This window comes from Sorex araneus, chromosome X, assembly GCF_027595985.1.
Source record: "Sorex araneus isolate mSorAra2 chromosome X, mSorAra2.pri, whole genome shotgun sequence".
Lineage (NCBI taxonomy): Eukaryota > Metazoa > Chordata > Mammalia > Eulipotyphla > Soricidae > Sorex > Sorex araneus.
Window position 1 is genome coordinate 290,100,957 of NC_073313.1, and position 26,262 is coordinate 290,127,218.

At 39.1% G+C, this 26,262-nt stretch overlaps 1 pseudogene; it reads right to left on the bottom strand.

Annotated features, from left to right (window-relative positions):
* Positions 1-17,925: 17,925 nt before the first annotated feature.
* On the bottom strand, positions 17,926-21,271 carry LOC129399894 (uncharacterized; annotated as a pseudogene).
* Between the last annotated feature and the right edge of the window lie 4,991 nt (positions 21,272-26,262).

A 26,262-nucleotide genomic window follows, 5' to 3' on the forward strand; every position in this document is an offset into this window, starting at 1 on the left:
TGGAGCTAGGAGTGCAGGAGATGAGAAAGATGGAAGATTGAATAAATGGTAACTGATCAGCAACTAGCTTGATCCTCTTCCTTCCATCACCTGCCCTTGACCAACAGCCACACACAGCAGTTCCAGAGCACCGAACATGGGTGGTGAGACAGAGCTGCTTGGAGAACCCATGAGTGCACCCCTTGGCGTGCAATAATTTTTTACAATATACATATACACATGTCCATACATATATATATATATATACATCCGCATAATGGAATATTTTAAATCAAGAGAAGGAAGAAAATTTTGTCATTTTCTATGACATGGAGCGATAGCACAGTGGGTAGGGCATTTGCCTTGCACACGGCCTACCCTGGTTCAATTCTTCTGCCCCTCTTGAAGAGACCAGCAAGCAACCGAGAGTATCCCGCCCACATGGCAGAGCCTAGCAAGCTACCCGTGGCATATTCGATATGCCAAAAACAGTAACAAGTCTCACAATGGAGACGTCACTGGTGCCCGCTTGAGCAAATCTATGAACAATGGGACGATAGTGATAGTGATGATATGAACAGTCTGAGGGAATTTTACTAAAAAAATAAGCCAGAGAAAGACAAGTATTACATGCTATCACTTAAATGAGAAATCTGAAATAAAAAATACAGGGATTGGAGAGATAGCAGAGCAGGTAGGGTGCTTACCTTGTGCAGATCCAACCTGGGTTTCATCCCTGGCACACTATATACTCCCGAGCACTGCTAGGAATGATTTCTGAATGCAGAGAGCCAGGACTAAGTCCTGAACACTCCCGTGGTGACACAAACTAAAATAATAATAATAATAAAATCAAAAATACAAATATAGAAAAGTGGTTTTCATGAGCTGAGGTGAGGTGCATCAGTTTGAGTTTTGGAGGATCTAATACATAACATAATTTTTATAGTTGGCAATAGCATATGCATGGCTGAAATTTTCTGAGAGTACATAAATTTTCTCATAAAATAATTTATATCATTCAAACTTGGAAATCTCGTCTATAAATTCCACTGCACTGTAGCACTGTCATCCCATTGTTCATCGATTTGCTCGAGCAGGCACTGGTAACGTCTCCACTGTGAGACTTTTTACTGTTTTTGGCATATCGAACACATCATGGGGAGCTTGCCAGGCTTTGCCATGCAGGCATGGTACTCTCAGTAGCTTGCCAAGCTCTCTGAGGACAGAGGAATCGAACCCAGGTCAGCCACATGCAAAGCAAATGCCCTACCCCTCCAGACCCATCACCTATAAATAAATATATAAAACATGATATATTCTTGCAATTGAAATAACAGAATAATTTAAACTTTTAAAGGAATAAGCTAATGCTGTGTATTACAAAATGGATATGCCACAAGACAATGCTGAATAATGCCAGAACCACAAGTACTTAAATGAAGTTCAAATGTAAGCAAACATGGTCTATATAAAGAAGGTAGTTTAAGTATTTCACAAAATCAATCACAATATCCCGTTAATCATCAGTTTCTCGGGCGGGCTCAGTAACAATTCATTTCATCCTTTCCCTGAGATCTTAGAAGTCTATTTCGACTCGGCCCTCCTAACGATATTGCACTGGGGGCTCTTCAGGGTCAGGGGAATGAGATCCAGCTTGTTGCTGGATTTTGCATATGGATACACCATGGGGAGCTTGCAAGGCTGTCCCATGGGGGCAGGAAACTCTCAGAAGTTTGCCAGTTTCTCCTAGAGGGAGAAGTAGACTAAAGATATCGTGCGGCCGCTTTGCAGCCACGTGCTACTGAGAGCTTGCTTTTAAGTCTCTCTCTGGATGTTGTCCATTGATGGGATTACACACACCTGGGTTCCTCTGCCGGTACCTTCATGCATGAGGCCTGTCCGAACGTGTGGAGAGGAGCCTCCAGCATGGCTGCAGCTAGGTTCCGGTGGCCTTCAGTTTAAGTATTTAAAATATAAAAATATTTTGATCTAAAATGAATCAGCAAGATATAAAATAGAAAGTCTCTAGGTGTATCTTCTCAAGAAAACAAAAGATTTTGAAGATTCATTGAGAAATGATTTCTAGTAAAATGATTTTCTTCTCCAGAGACATAAATGGGCTGGAGCGATAGATAGCACAGCGGTTGGGCTTTCGCTTTTCACTCGGCTGACCAGTGTTCGATTCCTCCGCCCCTCTCGGAGAGGCCTGCAAGCTACTGAGAGTATGGAGCCCGCATGGCAGAGCCTGGCAAGCTACCTGTGCGTATTGGATATGCCAAAACCAGTAACAATAAGTCTTTCAATGAGAGACGTTACTGGTGCCCACTCGAACAAATTGATGAGCAACGAGATGACAGTGACTATATCAGTTATTATAATTGAAGGTCTAAGAAGTATAAGTGCAATAAGTATAAATATAACTATTACTGCTACAGTAGTAGTAATAGTAGTAGGGGTGGTGGTGGTGTTCCGTATATTAATCTGAATACAAAATTCATTGGCTTGTACAGAACTTTTATGCAAATATGCTTTAACAAAAATATATTTCAACCCACAATGCTAGAGTATGTGACAACTAAGGTGCTGCACACAGATTTATTTATACTGTCATAAGAACAAGGGATGTTGGCAGACTTTTGCTGTAAATGACCGTCAGGTATATTTTATACATATGAAAGAATAATATAAGAATTTATCATATGATAAATACTTGTCAAAGCACAAATGTAAACAACAGTATTGCACTGTAGCACTGTCGTCCCATTGTTCATTGAATTGCTTTAGTGGGTGCCAGTAAGGTCTCCATTGTGAAACTTGTTACTTCTTTTGGCATGTCAAATACTCCACGTGTAGTTTGCCAGGCTCTGCTGTGTAGGCTAGATACTCTCGGTAGCTTGCCAGGCTCTCTGAGAGATATGGAGGAATCAAACCCAGTTTGGTCGAGTGCAAGGCAAATGCCCTACCTGCGGTGTTGTGGCTCCAGAATAAAAGATAAAAAAAATAGAAACTAGATAATATCATTTAGAAAAACAATATATGCAATTTGAACAACAAATTAAATTTTAATCTGTATTTTAGAGCAGTTAATAGTAGTTTTAGTCAGATTATATTTTTATATCGTTCCAATTTTAGTATATGTTCTGCTGAAGCGAGCACAGATTATATTTTTATAGACTGGAGAGATAGCACAGCAGGGAGGGCACTTTCCTTGCACACGGCTGACCCGTTTGATTCCTCCGTCTCTCTCAGAGAGCCCGGCAAGCTACCGAGAGTATCCCACCCACATGGCAGAGCCTGGCAAGCAATCTCTGGCGTATTTGATATGCCAAAAACAGTAACAACAAGTCTCACAATGGAGACATTACTGGTGCCCGCTCGAGCAAACTGATGAACAATGGGATGACAGTGCTACAGTGCCACAGTGTATTTTTATAACAAAAAATACCACAAAGATGCCTTGATAAATGATCTTCATTGTATGAACAACATAGTATAATTACTTGTAAAACCTTTGACACCCTTAGGTTACACGCCACCTCCCTGAACCACTGTTGTATATGCAACTCATTGTAGACCTAAGGATCTCATCAAGCAAGTCATAATTACAAAAAAACACTAATTCTATCAAATGAGTACCCCATCTTTATGACATCATCTGACTCGAGAATCTAATCATCTTATGTTTTAGGACTATTAATTAGCGCTTCAATACACACATTTTAGGAGTTTTAATAAAGTTCAGGTTAACAGTTCAGTGGTTAAAGGTTGGCACACAAGAGTCAACATACAAGTTCAAATCTGCATGCTAGCACATATTAATTTATGAACTTAAACTTAATAATATACTTAAGTCATCTATAGAACTGTATCAATATCATAGTTTAGTGAGATAATATTTGGAATACTGCATTACAGATAATGAGCTTTGATATTGATTTGAAATGATTTTAATAATAATTAGCTTTATGTTTATAAGGTAATTCTTTGATATATACATGTATTATAAAATAACCATAAGTATTTCCAGCATCATATATGGTATTTAAGTTTTTATTATGATGATAAATTTTAAAATATTCCCTTAACAACTAACAAAAACATTATTTTCAACTATAGGCAAGCACACTGTAAACTATATCCCAAAGCCTCATTTTGTGCACAGCTAGAAGTTTGTACTTTTGTAACTTTAGACCAGCTTACTCATCTTCTCCACCCACTCAAATTCCCACTTCTGGAATCTACCAAATTATGCTTTGTAGCTATTAGTTTAGGTTATTTTGTTTTTAGATTTCACATGCTACTAAGATCATCATGTGTATGTCTATAACATATTTGTAGGATAACATGGGGTTTGTCCTGCTACCCTTGCTGCAGGGAACTTAGTTTACCTTAAAGCAATGTCCTTTCTGTATGGACACAGGAAGACAGTTAATAATATGCTTTGTAACTTGGGAGCTAATTGACTCCAATAATATTTACTCCCAGGCATCTGCTTTCTCAATTAACTTGCCCTTAGTTCCTAACACCCTAAAAGTAGGGTCCCGACGAGGGATGGAATGGACCCCGGGCAAGCTGTGAGCTACCCTGGCATCAAATGGGTCAGGGCAAAGTGACACAATACTCAACTATAAGTTGAGGGCATGGTCATAGACAAATGCTGTCATGATCCAAAAGTAATGACGAGACTGGGACCCTGCTAGGGTTAGGAAGACTAACCTTGCCTGAGGACTGTGGTCTAGAATACACAGTGAATATCCGCAGGAAGAACCAAACGTTAAGTCTGATATATCTCTGTGCTCATACAGAATGACATTGATAGAAATATTAGAAGTAAATTTACTATAGCTTTTGTAGCTGAGGAAGGACAAAAGGGTCACACCCTGACACACCCTTGTTTGGACCCCACCCTTGAATGGATCTCCTAGTAATCTCATTAGTGAGATTTTGTTAATCTCCTTGAGAAATGGTCTTACCCTTCTTTGTTGATTTGTTAATTTCAACCCACCTTTGTGTTACAGCCCTATGTAATTTGCTATATAAACTGAGACTGAAGGAGAAGACGGGGCACTGGTAGGAAACAGAAGAAGACAACACATGAGAAGACACAGAAGACACACGGGAAGACACAGAAGCGAAGGAGACAACACAGACAGAAGAAGACACAGAAGCAGAGACAGTGAGAGGTCAGAAGAGACCAGAGGAGAGACTCAGAGATAGAGAGACAGACAGAAGAGAGCACAGCGGCACACACAGAAGCAGAGCACAAGGAGGATCCGTCCCAATCCAGTCCATACACAATAGCTCGAGAACAGCGAACGTGAGCAGCGGGTGTGAGAGAGAACTGCCCCGAGTGCCCTCAGACAACGGAACAACACAACACATCATTGCTGCGTCTCCCCCTTCTGCACGAGAGCCGCCTTTGTGATTTTTTGCATGTAGTCATTTAGCATAAAAGTCCCTCAAGAGCACCCACACTGATACAAATCACAAAAATTCTTTGTTACAACTGAATAATATTATGACTGGACATAATCAACATACTACACTCTCTATATTCATTTGTCAAGAGATACTTAGGTTGTTCAACAATCCTCATTATTGTTAATAATTTTGCAATAAACAAAGTACTAATTTTTTTACATTGGTGCTAATTTTAAAATAAATATCTTCAAATATTATTTCTAGGTCACAATATAACAGTAATTATTCACCAATAGCAGAATTTTTAAGATCTGTTTGAGGAATTGTAGAAACAGGTAGGGCGCTTGCCTAGCACGCAACCGCCTAGGGGTGATCCCCGGCACCTCAGAGGGTCTCCAGAGCCCTGCCAAGAGTGATGCTCAAGTGCAGAGCCAGGAATAAGCCCTGAGCACTGCTGAGTGTGACCCATGAAACAAACAAACAAATGGATAAATAAATTAATTAGTTAAATAAAATATGTTTGAATAGTTAGTCTATTGTGGAACAGAATTAGCTCAAGTAGTACCTCACAGAAGTGTGAGGATGCTAATGAATTTTCTCAGTTTCGTGTTAGGTCAGCAGCATCTGCAGCATCTGCAAAATAGTCATAAATTAGATTTGTTAAACCCACCTTAGACAGATTGAAAATTTTCTCTGGAAGTGTGAAGTTTTATAATTACAACCTTAACAAGCCATCCAGGTAATTTTCTACTTGGTAACTTTTGAAGACCTCTGCAAAATGTAAGGTGACCTTGTGAAAAAAGGTATTCTGAACAGAGAGAAAATCTTTGATAAAACATTGGCATAAAAATAGACTTCTTTTATTTAATCACTTTAATAAATAAAATAAAATTGGATTTTTTTTGCAAATTCACAAACGGTAAACTACAAGATAGTTTTCACATAACTATGTCAATGATGATTAATGGAAGAAACAGAAATTTACAGGAAAATTTGAAAAGGTGATTGGCTTCTCATTAAAGCTTTTGTTTTCAGCAATTTAAGCCACACTAGCTTTTCATACAATAGTGGAAATCCTGGTATCTTCTCTGACATGTCTAAGATCATTCTTTTTCTTAGAGATGAAACTCTATAAGGAACTATAATGCCATAGAATTATACAAACCATATGTTTTTCAGACTCAGCCCTTGCTTAAATACAGTCTTATTTGATAATATATTTGTTCTAACTATCTAGCAACTAGGAAAAAAATTGCATACTCTTTACCTCTGCATTTGACTTTGCTAACTTGTTCACTTTATTTTAAAATACCATTATACTTTCATTAAATTGTAGTCTATAATGATTCATCAGTCATATTAAATGACAAGAATCTCATTAAAATCAAGTTGTTATCCACAGCAACATCTACAAAGCATTAAACAAACAAAAAGCTTCAAGCAAAGTTCATGCATCTTACACAGGTAAGTTTTACAGATAAGTTAAAACAGAATAGAGATTTCAGTGGCCTATGATTGATTGTAACAACTGAATAAGAAATTCAAAATGTGACCCATAGCATCAGTTGGTCTTATGCATTAGAAAGCATGCTCATGGCAGCACTACAGAAACTTCATTGATGTGCGAATGGTGAAGAAAAGGCATTAATTCGAATAGTCACTGCTTGTGTTTAAACTCTGGTCATAGTATCAAAAGTCTATTTTCCTAGTTATCAAGAATGGGGAGATAGATAAAATAGGTAAAGGGAGAAAAATCTGACAAAAAGAGTGAAAGTTAGGGGCTGAAGAAACAGTGCAGTAGGTAGGGCATGTACCTTACCCACAGCTAACCCGGGTTCCTCAATTTCCCCAAACATCACCAGGTATGATCCTGGAGCCAGAGTCAGGAAAGAGAAATGAGCACCATGGGATGTGGCCCAAACAAAAACAAAAAACGTACAAAAGTTAGAAATACTTAGTGCTAATTATCCTTAATTTTTTTTTATAAATCTCTATTGGCGCAAGCCATTTTAATTAATTAATTAATTAATTAATTTTTCATTGGATCACCATGTTGAAAATTACAAAACTTTGTATGTAATCAAAGTAAAGAGAAAGTAAAGTGAAATTTACCAATATTTTTGAATTAACACTTTTTATTGTGTGCAAGTGGAATATTATTGACAAAGATTAATTAAGCCACTAATTTATGCAGGTTTTTCTCCTCTAATGAGGCTGATCAAAGATAAAAAACAAAGATGAATGGTTGGCAGAGACTTAATAGTCAAAAAGATGGTTATTAATTTGATAAGCAAGATATCAAGACACTCTATCATCAAATTATCTCCTTCCACTGGTGTCTGTGAAAAGCTTAACTGTTTTTTGTTCAGTTACTGCTTTAAAATTCACTTGGTGAATTATTTAGTATGATCACTTAACTTATACAGCCTACCATGTTTGTTTGTTTGTTTTTTTTTGCTTTTTGGGTCACATCCAGCGATGCTCAGGGGTCACTCCTGGCTCTGCACTCAGGAATTACCCCTGACTGTGCTCAGCGGACCATATGGAATGCTGGGAATTGAACCCAGGTCCGCTGCGTGCAAGGCAAATGCTCTACCTGCTGTGCTATCACTCCAGCCCCCATGCTACCATGCTTATTAATATTTTGTTGCAAGTGAAATGATGATATACAAGTTAACTAAAATTAGAGCAATGTTTTAACCATACACATATTAGTATATGTTTGCAAAGTTTGGAAGTATTTTGCAGACTTGTGGTTATCTTAACAGTACTGGAAACATCAGGGTTTTTCTTTTTTTTTTTTTGGAGAGGTTTGTGAGTTACATGTAACTCACAAATGAAATGGCTTTATTTAGTTAAAAACATAGAATTAGTTAGTAGCTCTCATAAGAAAACCATTGGGGTTTGAAACTGCTGATGATCAGTTTACTAAAGACTGATTTTAAGGGCTTCAGAGTGAGCACAATGCATAGAGTGATCGCCACTCATGCAGTAAACGTGGCTCTCATCCGTGAGCTTGCCAGGAATGATCCCTGGGCTCAGAGCTCAAAGCATCACAGATGTGATCCCAAAACAACAAAACTAAACAAACACGCTTCCCCAAATTCCAGTTAATTAAGACTTTATTTAACATGCCAGAATGCCAAAAGGCTTAAATACATCTTTTAATTTGTAAATATTAGGTATATTAAATATAAAGAAGTATCCCTGGTGAAAATAGTTTCTTCTGAAAATTTTATTGTTTAAAATAATTTCTAGGGGCTGGAGCAATAGCACAGTGGGCAGTGTGTACGGTGTTTGCCTTGCACTCGGCCAACCCAGGTTCGATTCCCAGCATCCCATATGGTCTCCAGAGCACCGCCAGTGCAATTCCTGAGTGTAGAGCCAGGAGTAACCCCTGTGCATCGCTGGGTGTGATCCAAAAACCAAAAAGAAAAATAAATAAAATAAAATAAAATAACTTTTATGCTCACTGATGTTTTTATTCCCAAACTACTTCATATCTGAACATTGCAGATTCCACCACAAATATTTCTATGTTTAAAACTAGATTACCATTTATACCATAAAATATTATTTTAAAGCAGTTTGCATTTTATTTGAACTGTCAAATGAGATTTTCTATAAAGTAAAGGTATTTTTAGAGAAAGTTCAATTATGTTTAATTAGCAATACATAATTTGCATAACATTATAAATCATATTCTAAATGTAGATTTTATGATTTATAATATTCTGATGTAAAAAAATCTCAAACCACTGCTAAAATTTATATATAGAAAATGTACTAATATTTTCCAAAAATAATTTTGTCTTCTTGAAATGCTTTAATTCTTAAAGAATTATTAGTTTGCATTACATATGCAATATTATCAATTTGATACTGCGTCCCATATAGTTCTTGTTTTTTTTTTTTTTTAGGTAGAAATGTAGCTATCTATGTAGCTCTCGATTCTGACTAATACTGGTTCTTGATTTCTCACTAACTTGCTAAGATGGAGTACAAATGTACAAATGATTTCTGATTTCTTTAGTTTCCTTAGATATAAAATGGGAAAATATTAGTTGTCCACTATAATGTAACAGGTTACCACAGTCCTAATGATGTTACTGAGATTCTATTTTCTTCTGAAATGTGTAATCCTCTTATACAAAACTTATTCAAATTATAAATTGAATTCTGTTTCTTGACATTATGAGGGTAAAACATTGAACTCTTGAAACTGACTTTCTCCATAGGCAGTAATAAAATGGTCATTTGCTTCAAGTTGGGTACCATTGTGTCAACTATATTTTGTATACATGTATCATCTCAACACCACATGCAACACCTGAGAATCCACTTCTCTCCACCCAAGGTGTCCAAGGACCCATCCTAACCTTTATCTCTTCGAGAAAACTAAGTTCTATAAACAAAATTATAAAAATGTTTCTGTAAACGGTGGCTTATACACACATACTGATAAACAGACCACTGGTTCTTTTTAAAGTGACTACCAGTAAGACCCATCTAGGATATTTCCTTTGGACAAACTCAGTGTCACCTGATCATGGACCTTAATTATCAGCAAATCTCTTCACTAGATTGTTAAGTTCCACCTAAACTCAGTGAGAAGGAATTATAAAATGAAACTGATTTCAAAGAAGAGAATTGAAGGAAGACCTCACATTTCTGCCTACTGCATCAGGATAATAGTGCATCTCTCTCAATTGATTAGAAGATACTCTACTTGTGGGGACAGACCAATAGTGAGTCGACACTCTCTTTGCACACTACCAACCAGTTTCGACTGACAGCACCGCATTTGGTTCCTCACACTCTACAAGGAGTGATCCCTGAGCAGAGACAGGAGTAAGCCCTGAGTACCACTGGGTGTGGCCCCAAACCAAATATAATATAATATAATATAATATAATATAATATAATATAATATAATATAATATAATATAATATAATATAATGTATTTGTGTAAATAGAAAAACCCATGTGTATAATGTATGATGTTATTTTTTCAGTAGATTGTATTCTCTGCAGAAGCTTTGAATAAATAAAATGGTGGTAATAGTAGAGGAAAATATATGCTGGCCTGAAAGTGGTAGTTTGTAAGGGAGTCATATTGTGTTCTCTGTAATTTATTTCTGTTTTAATTCTATGTGTTCTATTAGCCTGCATGTAGAGCTAATGGAAATGAGTGTCATATTGTCATAGGACCATTGCCATAGAGAACATCTATAGTCTACTATATTTATTTTACATATGTGTGTACTTTTACACAGGAACAAAATTGTCCATGATTGTATTTTAGTCATAGAATGTTTCATCAGTGTACATTTCCTACCAACAATGTCCTAGATTCCCTCCAGACCCCCTCCCCCACCTCTATGGCCGACACTTTTCTTCTTTCTCTCTCTCTCTCTCTCATGCTCCCTCACTCTCTTTCAGATGGGAATTTGGTAAATACATTTCCCATTTTGTTGAATATCTTTGTATCTTGGTCACCATTTCTTTAGAGCTGCAGAACCTTCTTAGTTTAATGTAGTCCCATTTGTTTAACTTTGTTTCCACTTGCTTGGTCAATGGTGTTTCAGTTTTGAAGATACCTTTAGTTTCAAAGTCATGGAAGGTTCTGCCTACATTTTTCTCCAAGTACCTTATGAATTGGACTGGAGCGATAATACAGTAGGTAGGGCATTTGCCTTGCATGTGGCCGACCTGGTTCGATTCCTCCATCCCTCTCGAAGAGCCCGGCAAGCTACCGAGAGTACCCCACCCACACGACAGAGACTGGCAAGCTACCTGTGGTGTATTCAATATGCAAAAAACAGTAACAACAAGTGTCACAATGGAGACATTACTGGTGCCCACTTGAGCAAATCGATGAACAATGGGATGACAGTGATACAGTGCTACAGTGCTACCTTATGGATTCAGTTCTGATATTGAGGTCATTAATCCATTTTGATATGACTTTTGTACTTAGCATTAGAATGAGGTCTGAGTTCATTTTTCTGCTTGTAGCAGCCTAGTTTTCCCAGAACCACTCGTTGAAGAAACTTCCATTGCTCCACTTCATATTTTTTGCTCCTTTATTGAAGATTAGGTGATCATATATTTGAGGGTTAGTGTCAGGATCTTCAACTCTGTCCCACTGATCTGTGGATCTATCTTTATTTCAATACCATGCTGTTTTAATTACTACCACTTTGTAGTACAGTTTGAAGTTTGCAAGGTGATGCCTCCCATCTTCTTTTTCCTAAGAATTGCTTTAGCTATTTATGGGGGTTTAATGTTTTATATTAATGTCAGAAGTATTTTATCTATTTCTTTGAAAAATGTCATGGGTATCCTTATGAGGATTGTAACCACAATTTCTTTATCAGAACAACTTGTATAGGAACATTTGCTAGAGGCCAGGAAGTCAGACAGATTATCTCTCTTACACAGGTGGCTTAATCTTACTGGCATCTGAGATTTATAAGTCTGTACACATATATGTGTATACATAAACCTTATGAATATACCTACATGTATACACACATTTTTAGGTCCTAAGATACTTTTGTACTTCATTTTTACAATGAGTAGAGCTCCTGGAATCTGCCTCTTAATTTTGAACACAATGGTTTCAAAACACCTTTGGCAGTTTGCTCTCAATCAGATTTGGTAAAATTATTGAATTGCGAAATGTCTTTATCCATTAAATTTTCTATATGGCAATTTCTATCTTGTAGTCATGTTTTGAAATTTCCTAAGGTTTTTGGGATAAAAATCAGGTATTTGCTTTTTTCTTGATTCATAGGGTACTTTGATGAAAAATTCATGGAGTACAGTCTGATGACTAATTTTCTAAAAGGACTTTTATTATGCTATAAGTACCAGAGTAAGTGAAATTGCTCTTTAAAAATTAGGAAACTTTGTTTCTGTTTTGGGGTCATACTTGGCTTACTCCTGCTGGGACTGAGGGACTTTACTTAGGGCTGAGATGAACCTCAGTAGGCAATACATGCGCCTACCTGCATTGGTCCTCTGGAGCTTAAAAGTAAGAAGTTTGTGAGTTTTACTCAAAAAGATACTTGGCAGAAATCATAGAAAGCCTTAAATAAAAAAAAATTGGGGGGGGGTGTCTTACTTCCAGCTCAGCATTCAGCATTCAGCGATCACGCCTGGCTTGGGGTCTGTCTGGGCTACCAAGGATCATACCAGGTCAGATGCGTGCAATGCGAATGCCTTACCTGCAGCACTATCTCTCTGGCTACAGAAAGCCAGAAGTTAAAAGAAATCTTTCCTTGGTCTTCTTTCAGTGCTTAGCAATTGCTCATATATTGGGGTGATGAAAATAGTTCAAATTCTCACAGGGAGGGATACTGTATGAGTTTTGATGTGGCAGCCCCAGGTTTTTATTGAGCATTTAACATTAATCTATGTTATGACATGGGTAAGGAGCAGAATGGTTTTATGAACTTACCACTAAATTTGTGTTTCTATTATATTTGGAGGGCCAGAGCACAGCAAGTAAGGCGTTTGCCTTCAATATAGCTGACCTGAGTTCAATTCCTGCACTCCTCTCGGAGAGCCCGGCAAGCTGCTGAGAGTATTTTGCCCTGATGGCAGAGCCTGGAAAGCTCCCCATAGTGTATTCGATATGCCAGAAACAGTAACAACAAGTCTCACAATGGAGAACTTACTGGTGCCCGCTCGAGCAAATTGATGAGCAATGGGATGACAGTGATACAGTGATAATGATCCTTATGGGGACCACAATGAGTCTGTATAATGCTTTTGGAAGTTCTGTCATTTTGACGATGTTAATCCTCCCAATCCATTAGCAGAGGATGTGACTCCATTTTCTAGTGTCTCATCTAATTTCTTGAAGTAGTTTTGTAGTTTTCTTTGTATAAGTCTTTCACCTCTTCCATTAAGCTGATTACAAGGTACTCTATTTTCTGAGGCACAATTGTCAACAAGATTGTTTTATTTTTCTTTAATTATTTGCATATAGGAAAGCCATGGGATTTTTGGTATTGATTTTGTAGCCTGCAACTTTACTATACAATTCCATTGTTTCTAGAAGCTTTTTTGTAGAGTCTTTAGGATTTTCTAAGTATAGTATTATGTTATTGCAAATAGTGAAAGCTTATCTTCTTCCTTTTCTCTCTGGATAGAAGCCTTTGACATATTTTTTCTTGCCTAACTTCTATGGAAAATACTTCCAATACTGTCTTGAGTAAGAGCGGCAAAGAGTTGGCAACCTTGTCTTATCTGATCTTAGAAGTTTTTAGGTTCCCCCATTGAGAATAATGCTTGCTGGGGCCAGTGGTAGATGGCTTTGACTATATTGAGGAAAGTTCCTTCAATTCCTTTTTTGTTGAGAGTTTTTTTTTTTAAATAATCCAGAATGGGTGCTGGATCCTGTCAAATGCTTTTTCTGCATATATTAATATGCTCATTTTTTAAATCTTTCATTGATATGGTGTATTATGTTGATTGCCTTTGAATGTTAAACCATTCTGTTTCTTTTTATGTTTTTTATTGAATCACCGTGAGATAGTTACAAAGCTTTCATGCTTGAGTTTCAGTCATACAATGATCAAACACCCATCCCTCCACCAATGCACATTTTTCACTACCAATGTCCCCAGTATACCCCTATCCTGAGCCTCCCCCTGCCTCTATGTCAGACAATTTATCCAATACTCTCTCTCTACTTTCTTGCATTCCCACGATGAATTCTACTTAATGCTGGTGTATGAGCATTTTAGTTGTTGGACTCTATTTGCTAGCATTATTTTCTAGGATCTTTGCATCTGTGTTCATAAAGGGTATCAGTCTATAATTCTCTTTTTTTGTGGTTTTTCAGTCTTCTTTGGGTATAAATAAAGGTTTTGTTTGCCTTATAGAAACCATTTGTGGTTGTGTCTGTTTCTTCAGTTTCCTGCAAAAGCTTGAGAAGGATTGGCAGTAGGTCCTCTTTAAAAGTTTGAAAGAACTCACTAGTGAATTCATCTTACTGTGAGCCTCTGTTTTGGGGAAGATTTTGATTGCCATTTCAATTTCCTCAATGGTAATAGGTCTGTTCATGTATTCCAGATCTTCTTGCTTCAGCCTTGGGAGGTTATAGCAATCCAGGAATTTATTCACATCTTCAAGGTTTTCTTGTTTGGTGGCATAAAGTATCTCAAAGTAATCTCTGAATACCCCTTGGATATACATAGCTTTGGTTGTGATGTCCCCTTTTCATTTCTGACTCTGTTTATTAGGGTTCTTTCTCTCTTTCTTTGTGAGTCTTCCTAGTGGTTTATCAATCTTGTTTATTTTCTTAAGAATCAGGAGTTGATTTCATTGACCTTTTGGACAGTTTTCTGGAATTCCAGCTTATTTATTTCTGCTCTAAGTTTTATCATTTCCTTCCTCCTGCCTGGTTAGGGATCCTTTTATTGGTCTTAAGTTGTGAGGTTAAGTTATTTATGTGAGCCCTTTCTTTATTCCTGATGAATGCTTGCAAAGTTCTTCTTAACACTGCTTTTACCATGTCCCATAAGTTTCGGTAGCTCATGTCTTCATTCTCATTTATCTCCAGGAATATTTTGCTTTTCTCTTTGATTTTCTCTCTAAGCCACTGGTTGTTCACTAGTGAGCTGTTTAATTTCCAGGTGTTTTATTTGATTCCCTGATTCTGGGTATGATTCATTTCTATTTTCATTGCATCATGGTCTGAAAAGATAGTTAATGCCATTTTTATCCTCTTAATTTTATGGAGGTAAGTTTTGTGGCCAAGCATGTGTTCTGTCTCGGAGAATGTCCCATGTACACTGGAAAAGAATGTGTATTCAGCTGTTTGAGAATGAAAAATGATAACCCCCTCCTCCATTTTTTCCCCTCAAAGTATTTCCTTGCTGATCTTTAGTTTATTTGATCTATCAAGAGATGGCAAAGTGGTGATAAAATCTTCAACTATTATTATATTGCTATCAACATGTTTCTTCAAGTCATTAGCTGTTTTTTTTAAGTATTTTACTGATCCCTTATTAGGTGCATATGTGTTTAGGAGTGTGAGTTCTTCCTGATGGACAGATCCCTTGATCATTAAGAAATGACTTCACTGCCTCTTATAACATTCTTCAGATTCTTCAGTCTGAAGTCTATATTGTCTGATGCTAGTCTGGCCAACCCAGCTTTTTTTGAGGGGGCTGTTTGCTTGGAGAATTATTTTCCAGTCTTTGACTTTGAGTCTGTGTTGACCTTGATTTTTCAAATGTGTTTCTTACAGGCAGCAGAGTGTTTGGCTCAATTTTCTAATCCATCCTGCCATTCTATGCCTCTTGATTGGTCATTTAGTCCATTGAGAGACATTACTGTGAGGGGGTTTTGTTCCATCTTTCTGTAGGATTTTGGTGTATTTGTGGGATTTATCTTATCTTAAAGTAGCCTGTTTAATTCTTCTTGTAACAATGATTTTGAGTCTATGAAGTTCCTGAGTGTTGTTTATCTGTGAAGTTGTGTATTGTTCCTTCAAATCTGAATGAGAGTTCGCTAGGCAAAGTATTCTTGGTGAGGCGTTCATTTCATTGAGAATTTTCACTATATTCCAACTCTGTATTTAGGTTTCATTTAATAAATCTGCTGTGATTCTTAAGGATGCTCCTTTACAACCAACTTCCTTCTTTGATCTTGCTGTTTTCAGTATTCTATCTCTATCTATGGTTTCCGTTATTCTGATGAAATTCTGACACATTTTATCATGTGTCTTGGGGTATTTTTATTTGAATTTCTTTTAGCTGGTACTCTCAGGCTCCGGGATCTGGGTGCATGTGCTCTTCAGCTTTGGAAACTTCTCAGCAATGATGGCATTGACAGTTGCTTCTTCATCAAGGTTTTCTACCTGTGCCTCTGGTACCCCAATGGTTCTTATATTGCTCTTCTTAAATCCATCCAAATGTTCTCCTATCATTTGTTAGTTTATTTTGAGGCATTTTTCATCTTCTGCTGTTGGCTGGAAATTCTCTGTTCCTCATCTTGGAGCTCACTGATTCTGTCCTCAGCACCTGTTACTCTGTTGCTGAGGACATACAGTGAGTTTTTTTATTTCACCTACCAAGTTTTTCATATCATCACTGTCACTGTCATCCCATTGCTCATCGATTTGTTTGAGTGGGCACCAGTAACATCTCTCATTGAGAGACTTATTGTTGCTGTTTTTGGCATATCCAATACGCACGGGTTTTAATCATATACGCTGGTCAAAACCTCTTGTGTTTTATTGGTGGTGCTCTCCATTTTTTTTGAGCTCCATATGCATCTTTAATAGTTCCATTCTACAGTCCTTATCAGAAAGGTTATATACGCTCATTACTACTGGTTGGGTCAACCTCACTCATTAAATCTGGGGTTTCTGCATTGCTTTACCATTTGTGACCTTTGCAGTTTGGACTTGTTTTTTGCACGTTTTTGTGCAGTTAGGAGCCTATGTTAGGATGGCTTTGTATTTATGGTGAGTTATGGAGATGATAAGAAAGGTGCCACCACAGAGCAAAGCAGAATGGCTGTGCTCTTCAACAGGCAGGTTTGGATGGTACCTGCGGAGGAGATGGTCTCTCGTAGGTCCAAAGCCAGCTCCCGACATCACGCCTATCTGTATTTTTAGCTTTTGAGTCCTCTAGCTAGACAGGGCTATGCCAGAATTGCTAGCCACTCCCTCTCTTTTGAGGAAGGGTTCATAGGTCTATTATACTTCAAATGGTATAATTATTACTAGATAGTGAGTGATATGTCAAGAGATAGGGAGAAATAGGTAGATTAGTATATGGGTTCTTCTATATAAGCTATGTTAATATCCTCATTGATTTTATATCAAAGAATTATTTATAACCAAAAAAAACACCTTCTACTCATATGAAAGGCTAATAGTACTTCATGAATAAACAATATATTGTATACTTAGTTATAAAATTTAAATATTATATAATTTGTCTGTATGTAGTGCCAGGGATTGAACCCATTGCCTCACACATGCCAGGAAAATACTCTGCTATGAGCTACTTCCCTGACCACACCAACAGAACACACACATATGTGGGTGTGTGTGCGTGTGTGCATGTGCACACAACAAACATGTGTATGTGTATGTATTATGATTTTTTTGCCTTTTACTCCATACATTCCACAAGAAAACATGTAATTATCTACTTCTAATTATCCATAAAAGTGCCTCAATCAATTGGAATAAAAATACATAATATATAATGTTAAATTTTTACTTTGAACTCAAAAAAAGAACTCTTGCCTTCAACTTGAAGCCACAGGCTTGTATGAATTGCACAAGGAGGGAAAGGAGAGAATGACATCCTGCTGTCAGATAAATACAAAGCTGTAGGAGTCTACAAACAAAATTATTACTACCTCACAACTCTCCCCAGATCTCCATACAATCACCAAAGAACTCAATGGAAACAAGTGTACACCCAAGCACAGTACCTATTATTTTTTAATAACAGCCACTGAAAGAACTTCACAGTGTTATCTCATTAATCCTTAAAAATCCTCAGTGGAAATGGTAATCCTAAAAACAAATTGCAAAGAGTTTAATGATTACAAAATGCAGTTAGATAGAGAATACATCTTTCTTTGTTTGGGGAAATCATTGACATTTTAGCTTAATTCACAAAATGTTTCATGGGAACTTCAAGAATATTCTCACTAACACATGCAGCACTAAAAGACTCATTATGTACTTCCTCTGCTACAGAAGCAACTTGCTATTCACATCTCCCACAAGGCTTCCTTGCTTCAGATTACTCAAGGAATTACTCATTTGCATATGCTGCCAAAGCAATTGATCAGTTTTATATTTTAGTCAAAAATATTGTCGGTAAGTTTATATTTTACAGGCAAAACAGGCAAATACATTAACAAATATTTCAGTGACAAAGAAAAAAACGTTTATTGCTCTTTTCTCTTTCTTTACTTGACCTTTATGATTTTTCATAAAGCTTTTTTCAGATTTTTCATAATTTTGTTTTTTATTAATTACTTACATTCACTTGTATCCTTGATTTGCTCGAGCGGGCGCCAGTAACGTCTCCATTTGTCCCTGTTGCGAGCTAGAGCAGCCCAATGATATCTGCTTGCTCCAGGAACAGGAAGAGCCTCAAATCTTTCATTCAGGGATTTGACAAAGAAATCTGACCATCTAGTTGGTGGGCGGCCACAAGGTCTTCTGACATCCCGTTGAATCCAGTCGGTAACAGCTCTAGTCCAGCCGTTGTCTCTGAATCGCATTACATGACCGGCCCATCTGATTTTTGATGGCTTGGCAAGCGAGACAGCATCCCTGATTTTTGACCATCGACAGAGGTCAGAACTCCGGATTCCTTCTCTCACTTGAATGAGACATGATATTCCCAGCATTGCTCTTTCGATTCCTCTTTGGGATACCCTAATAGCATTCTCATCCTGTTTGTGTAGAGCCCAGGTCTCTGAGGCATATGTTAGTGCAGAAAGAATGATGGAATCGAAAAGATGTGCCCAGAGTTGGAGGTTCTTCGTTCTCTTAACCACTTCTTTGACGCTCTTGAAAGCATTCCACGCTGCTCTATTCCTCCTGCGCAGTTCTGGCACCAAGTTGTTCCTCATGTTGATTTCTCAACCCAGGTACACATAGCTGCTGCATTCAGAGATGTTCATTTTATTGAGAGCAAATGGAGCTTCAGGGACCAGTTCGTTTTTCATGAACATCGTCTTGTTGAGATTCAGCTGCAATCTGACCTTTCCACACTCGTGGTCAGTCAGCCAGCATTTATGCCGCTTGGCTAATGTTTGGTGTTATGAGAACAATGTCATCAGTGAAGCAGAGGTGGTGTAATTGCCGTACATCTATCTTCACTCCCATTCCTTCCCATTCCAGTCATCGCATGATGTTCTCAAGGGCGGCACCCAAGAGTTTTGGTGAAATGGTATCACCCTGCCTCACCCCTCTCTTTACATCAATGATCACTTCCTTGTAGAATAGCGATATCCTGGTGGTGAATCCACAATACAGCTCGTGGAGGATTTTGATATACTGAGTTTGAACGCCCTGTTTGGCCAGGGCCTTGATGACCACCTCAGTCTCAACAGAATCAAAGGCCTTCTTTAAGTGGATGAACATTAGACAGACCGGCATCTTGAACTCTCGAGAAACTTCAATAAGTTTGGTCACTGTGTAGATATGGTCTATCGTGCTGAATCCCCTTCGTAACCCTGCTTGCTCGCATGGTTGTCCTTCGTCTAGTGTTCTGCCTATTCTATTCAGGATGACACGAGTGAACAATTTGTAGACGACAGACAGCAGACAGATTGGGCGATAGTTGCTGATGTAGTGGATGTCTCCCTTCTTGTACAACAGAACGGTCCTACTGGTTTTCCACTGGGACAGAACCTTGCATTCATGCAGGTAGCGTGTGAAGAGTCAGGCCAGTGTATTGATGAGTACTGGCGGCAGATTCTTCAGGTGTTCGGGTCTGACCTTGTCCGGACCAGGTGCTATTCGAGTCTTTACCAGTGAAATGGCGTGTCGGATTTCAGAAGGGAGAACGTTGGGAACGACATATCCATCCTGCGGAATTTGGTATGTGGGCAGGTGGACATGGCTGTCAAAGAGATCCAAGTAGAAGTCGTGTACAATTTTCTCCATTGCCCTTCTGGAGGATGTGATAGATCCATCGGGACATCGGAGGGCAGTTATCTTGGTCTTGTAGTTGGCGAAGGAAAGGCGAGCGTTGTGAATACTTTTCCCGGCTTCTGCTGCACTGGCCAACACTGCTGCTCTTCTCTCTTTGAGGTCTTCCTTTATCACATCTCTGCACAGCTTTGTGAGCTCGGATGTTAACTTGTGGTTGCCTGAGGCTCGTGCCAAACCACATTGACGAATGAGCTCGAGAGTTTCTGAAGTCAGGCGTTTGTTTGTGGCTTTCTCACTCTCGGCATTCTTCACACAGTCATGGAGGTGCTGAACCAGTGAATCGTATTCCTTGTTGATGTTGTCAAGGACAGCATCTTCACATGTTTCTGCAATAGTGCCAAAGAGCTCCCAATTGGTGATCATTGTGGGAGTTGTCTTCTTAGATTTAAATTTTGCAGACTTTCTCCCTGCTCTATGAAGTAGAATTTCACACGAAGGAGACGGTGGTCTGATTCTGCTTGGAATTTTGGGACAACAGCGACATCAGTAAGGCAAAACCTTTGATTGAATATGATGTGGTCAATTTCATTGTGGAACTGTCCACCGGGAGACTCCCATGTCCAGCATTTAGATTCGGCCTTCTGGAACTGTGAGTTACCATGGATGGTCTTGGTCGACATGATGAATTCAGATAGTCTCTCACCCTGATTGTTCCATTTTAGGCCATGTATCCCAATGTAGAGTTCTTCGGGCGACCTTCTTGGACCTATCTTGGCATTAAAATCACCAACAATGATTTTGTAGAAGGTGTGGTCTTCTTTATAGAACTTCTCTAGTTCCATGTAGAACCTCTCAATTTATTCTACATCGTAGTTGGAAGTTGGTGCGTAGACGATGAATATAGAAACTGCAGGCAGTGAGCCACATCTATTCAAGCATTATCATTTGATTTGGGTTGTTAGGCATTCGAATGAATCGATGTTCATGGCCAAGTTTGTGTTGACAAGGACACCAATGCCACCAATGCCTCTGTTGTCACATGTTCCGAGGAACAATTCTTCTCCAGTGTCAAAAATGGTTTGATGTGATTGATGTCTTCTCATTTTGGTCAGACCAATGATGTCGTACTTGATCTACTGGGCTTGCACCATCAGGTCCTCAATGGATGTTTCTGATGCCAATGTCCGTGCATTGAAAGTACAGACAATCATTTTAGTCTTTCTTCGTTTTGGCAGTCTAGTTCATCTCCGAGATTTTTTCAGCCTCTCTTTGCTCATCTTTCTTAACACTGCTGTATTGGGGGCTTTTTCAGTGACAGGTGAATGAGGCCAATTGTTGTTACTGTTGTTGGCATATCGAATACTCGATGGGTAGCTTGCTAGGCTCTGCCGTGCAGGCGAGATACTCTCTGTAGCTTGCCGGGCTCTCCGAGATGGACGGAGGCTTTTAGGGTGGCCTCCAATTGCCCTTAGAGGTGTTACCATGGTTCACACCAAATTTGAACCCTATCAAATATGGTGCAGGAATAATACGTATTAAGTGTTTTATGGTGTGTCTCGAAGTGGCTGCGCGGTCCAGAGAGCAACCTGGAGGGTAGCGGTGGCTGGGTAGTGGATGTAGTGGGGGTCGGCCAGTGAGGAATTTATCCTGGGTAGGGTGGGGCATCTGGGTTGGACCCCCTCCCTCAGATACCCGAGATTGGAGGAAGCAGACAGAGGATCTTGTTTCCAGGTCAATTAATTAAAATTAATTACATTAACTTTAAAATACATCTTGAATATTTGATTTTAATAATCAGATTATATTGATAGGATTGTTTCTGAATGTATGCAAATATTTTCAAAAAAAGCATTAGTCTATGCAAATATGCACACACTTATATACACACAGGCACATATATTTGTAAAAACATCCAAATATTATGTTCTCATGTCTTTGAATTTTATATTTCTCTTGGTTTGGCGGGCCATACCTGATGATGCTCAGGTCTTAGCATCGTCTGGCTCTGCACTAGGGATCAAGCATTCCTAGAAAGGCTTGGGGTACTATAGGAAGTGCCAGAGATCGGACCTGTGAAGTCTCGCGCAAGATAAGAATCCTGCCTACTCTACTATCTCCCTGATTACTCTGGTGAAGATTTAGGTTACTACTCTATTTTAAAATAAGCTTCCACATGTTATATGTGTAAAATGCCTCTTCAGAGTCTGCCTTTCAGATGGAAAGGCATCTTTCCATATTCCGATAGATGATTTTAATTAATTCTATCGAAAATCAGTGTCTGTGACTGAACAAATTGTACAGTGGGTGGACTGCTGCCTGGCATGTGGCTGATGTCAACTTGTTTTCCACAGTTCACGTGTGCCTCTGAGTCCTGTCAGGACTCATCCCTAGGAACCAGCCTTGAGTACAGCTAGCTGTAGGCCAAAGAAAAGGAAAGAAAATCAATTTCCAAAATTGGAATTCTAATTTGGTATTTGTTGAATGTTGAACAGGTAATTGCACTCAAATTCTACTCTTGTCTCTGTGAAATGCTTAGGAAATTGGAAACAGAGAGAGAGAAAGAGAGAGGGGGGAGAGAGAGAGAGAGGAGAGGGAGAGAGAGAGATGGAGAGAGAGAGGGGGGACAAGAGAGAGAGAGGCTGAGAGAGAGAGAGGGGAAACTGAGCCCTACACTAACTGCAATTGATCACCTATTTATTCACAGATGCAAGGCAAAATTTCACTAAATTTTGTTGCTTTTTGGGGGGAGGGGCACACTAGCAGTGCTAAGGATTAAATCCAAGCAAAGCAAGTACCCAATCTACTGTTCTAATCAGGGTTAGGCAGTCATAATTTCACCTCCTGGTTATGTGTTTAAAAGTACTAGTAGATTCAGATCAAACATGATGACCTCTCAGTGTATGCATTGCAAGCCATAATTCCCCAAAGTAGTGAGAGAGTATGGGATTATTGTTTACCATTGAGGCAGGGGGAGGGTGGGAAAGTGGAATATATCTGGAATATTAGTGGAGAATGTGCACTGGTGGAGTGATGGGTATTTGATCATTGTGTGATTGTAACCCAAAGATGAAAGCTTGTAACTATCTCACGGTGATTCAATAAAATTTTTAAAAGTACCCCTTTCAACGCTGCTGCTGCTCCAGCATGACCGAGGAGCCCAAAAGAGCTACTTTGGACACCAGCAGCCCACTGAAATACTTCCAGAATGTGAACTGAGCGTTTCCGCCAGGCTGCCACAGTGGGGGCCCAGTATTTCTCTTTTTTTTTTAATCTCTCTCTCTCTCTCAACCCCTCCCTCCTGGCACAGCACAGCTTTCACCACTTTTCTTTGAGCACAAAATGGAGATACCAATCCAAATGCGGCGCGGCTTGCGGGAGATCTCAGGGGGCGGGGAAGTACCGGTCTCTGCCCACCACTGATACCTAAGGACAGTGGACCCACGTGCGCTCCCCTTTTGCCGCTGCTGCTGCTCCAGCATGACCGAGGAGCCCAAAAGAGCTACTTTGGACACCAGCTGCCCACTGAAATACTTCCAGAATGTGAACTGAGCATTTCCGCCAGGCTGCTACAGCGGGGGCCCGGCATTTCTCTAGGTTTTTCCATCTTATGAGCACCATAAAAGGGTAAAAGTTTGTAGTGATAGAATTTCTGGCAGAATTTTCCCTGGACTTTATACAGAAACCCAAAACCTCGACCTAATGTCATCTAATCATCAGCAATATGAAATGGTTCCTTTGTAACGGGTTGGACTTTGGGGGGAAATCCTAACAAGAATAGTAAGTCTATTGTTGAAATATTGAAGGCAATCATAGTGGTAGCCATCTCTCTAGACTGAACTAAGCTATAACCCTACGCCGGCTGAGGGGAAGAAATATTTCTTTCTCGGGAAGAAATGTGGCGTGGCGTTAGCTATATTATGATGTCCATTAAGCAGATACGAACCTGGTGGCGTGGGAACGGGATATAAGGGGAAAAAAATATGTACATGGAACAGCGGGATGCTGGTGGAGTCTCGAGCCGGGGCCAACACCAGCGCACTACTATTGGTTCCAGAAACTGCTTGCAGACATGCTGCTAGACTATCAACTAGCTATAGCCCCATGCCGGCTGATGACGGGAAATAACCATCTTTCTAGGTTTTTTCCCCTTTGTCAGGCAGCATGGCGTCAATCATACTATGAAGAATACTAAGCAGGCATGAACTCGGTGGTGCAGGAAGGAGGGGGGAAAAAATGAAGAAAAGTTATGTAACAAACAGCAGGACTTAATATCTCTACATTCTCAGCAATGGAAGACTATCAAATGCTTCTTTGGCAGTAGGACTGCCTTTTTTTTGGGGGGGGGGAATTCCAGCAACAATAGTGAGTTATGAGTTGAAACATGGAATGTAATCAAGATAAAGAATAAACAAAATGAAACTTATCACTTACGAGGGGGGGCTGGGGGGATGGGAGGGGGCTGGAGGTGGGAGGTATACTGGGGTGATTGGTGATGGAATATGGGCCTGTGAAGGGAAGGGTGTTTGAGTATTGTATAACTGACATAACCCTGAGAACTATGTAACTTTCCACATGGTGATTCAATAAAAAAAAAAAAACAGAGAGAAAGGAAAAATTCAAATACACCAGGAAAACAAATGATTCTGGAGATATTCTATAAATAAATGGAGAAAGTCTATGGGAAAAAAATTTTAAAGTACTAGTAGATTCTTACCCTTATTATATTTGCATCAATCTTTTCCCCTATACAATTAAATATAAAATATGAATGATAAAAACAACCACACAAAACAAAGAGTCTGAACATATGTGGGGGTCAGATTTAAATCAGTACATCACTGACTAGGAATCAGTTCCTGTAGTGCCAGAGTAATTTGATAACAAGAAAGTTCCTAAATGGCAAGAAATTCTGAGAACTGAATGACTCATATTTTCTTTCACTCTGCTATGTCATGGTTTCAGAACATGTGATGTTGTTGCAGGCAGATTGATAATGGGACCCTAGTAATGAGCTCTTTGGAAATGTAATTTAAGAAGAAACTGCCCAGCCCTGAAGTGGCCCTAAGCTATGAAGACTTTGACACTCTGGCGCTCAGATTCAGAGCAGTTTGGAGAAGGAGAAACTGAAGCTCTACCCAGAAAAACGTGAACCCTTCAGAAAAAGAGAAGGTACAGGAGAATGGATGGGTAGAGATAGGAATTTTAAAGGACTACCAACAGCATGACTTTCCTTGTGACAATGCAGAGCTAATTTCATGTAGGCTAAAAGCTCCAGGTCAGGACGATATGGAGGAATTCGATTTTAATAACCTCACTGAAGCCATTATCAGACTTTTCCCCTCTGAGGAAGCCAACACTCTCTCTTGGACAAGAATCTTTCTCTCTTTCTCACAGTTCTCAAAATTTCTTTCAATGTAAACTATTTTACTTCACTATTTTGCTTCCAAAATTATTTTCTGTGAGGGAAGGTGATGGCCTGAAATGCCTCTACAGATATGAAGAAAGACTGGACCTGAAAAGAACTATCCCATCTCAAACAATGGCTTCCCAAGAACTGAGTGCTGGGGGCCATTACCACACCTTCTAGAACAAGCCTCATAGAGCTAGCGGGACCAGACCGTCCATGTTCCATAGTTGCTTAGAACACACTAGCAGTCCTGACCCATGCTGGCATTTCCCCAGGTGGACAGATGGTGAAGTGTGTCAAGCAGAGAGGTGGGTGGGAACACTGTTTCCTCAATTGAACAGCACAATGCTAAGGCCCCATTTATATTTTTGCCCAAAAAAAGACTTTTTAAAACTTTTTTAAATTTTTAAAAATTTTATTGAATCACCATAAGATAGTTACAAGCTTTCATGCTTGGGTTACAATCTCACAATGATCAAACACCCATCCCTCCACCAGTGCACATTCTCCACCACCAATATCCCAGGTATACCCCCCCTTTCCCACACTCCCCCTGCCTCCATGGCAGATAATATTCCCCATATTCTCTCTCTGCTTTTGGGCATTATAGCTTGCAACACAGACACTGAGAGGTCATCATGGTTGATAGGTCATTATCTATTTTCAGCATGCATCTCCATCTCCCATCCCAACTGGTTCCTCTAGCCATCATTTCCTTAGTGGTCTCTTCTCTATTCCATGTTCCTTCTCTCCTCCACTCATAAAGTAGTCTTCCAGCTATGGGGCAATCCCCTT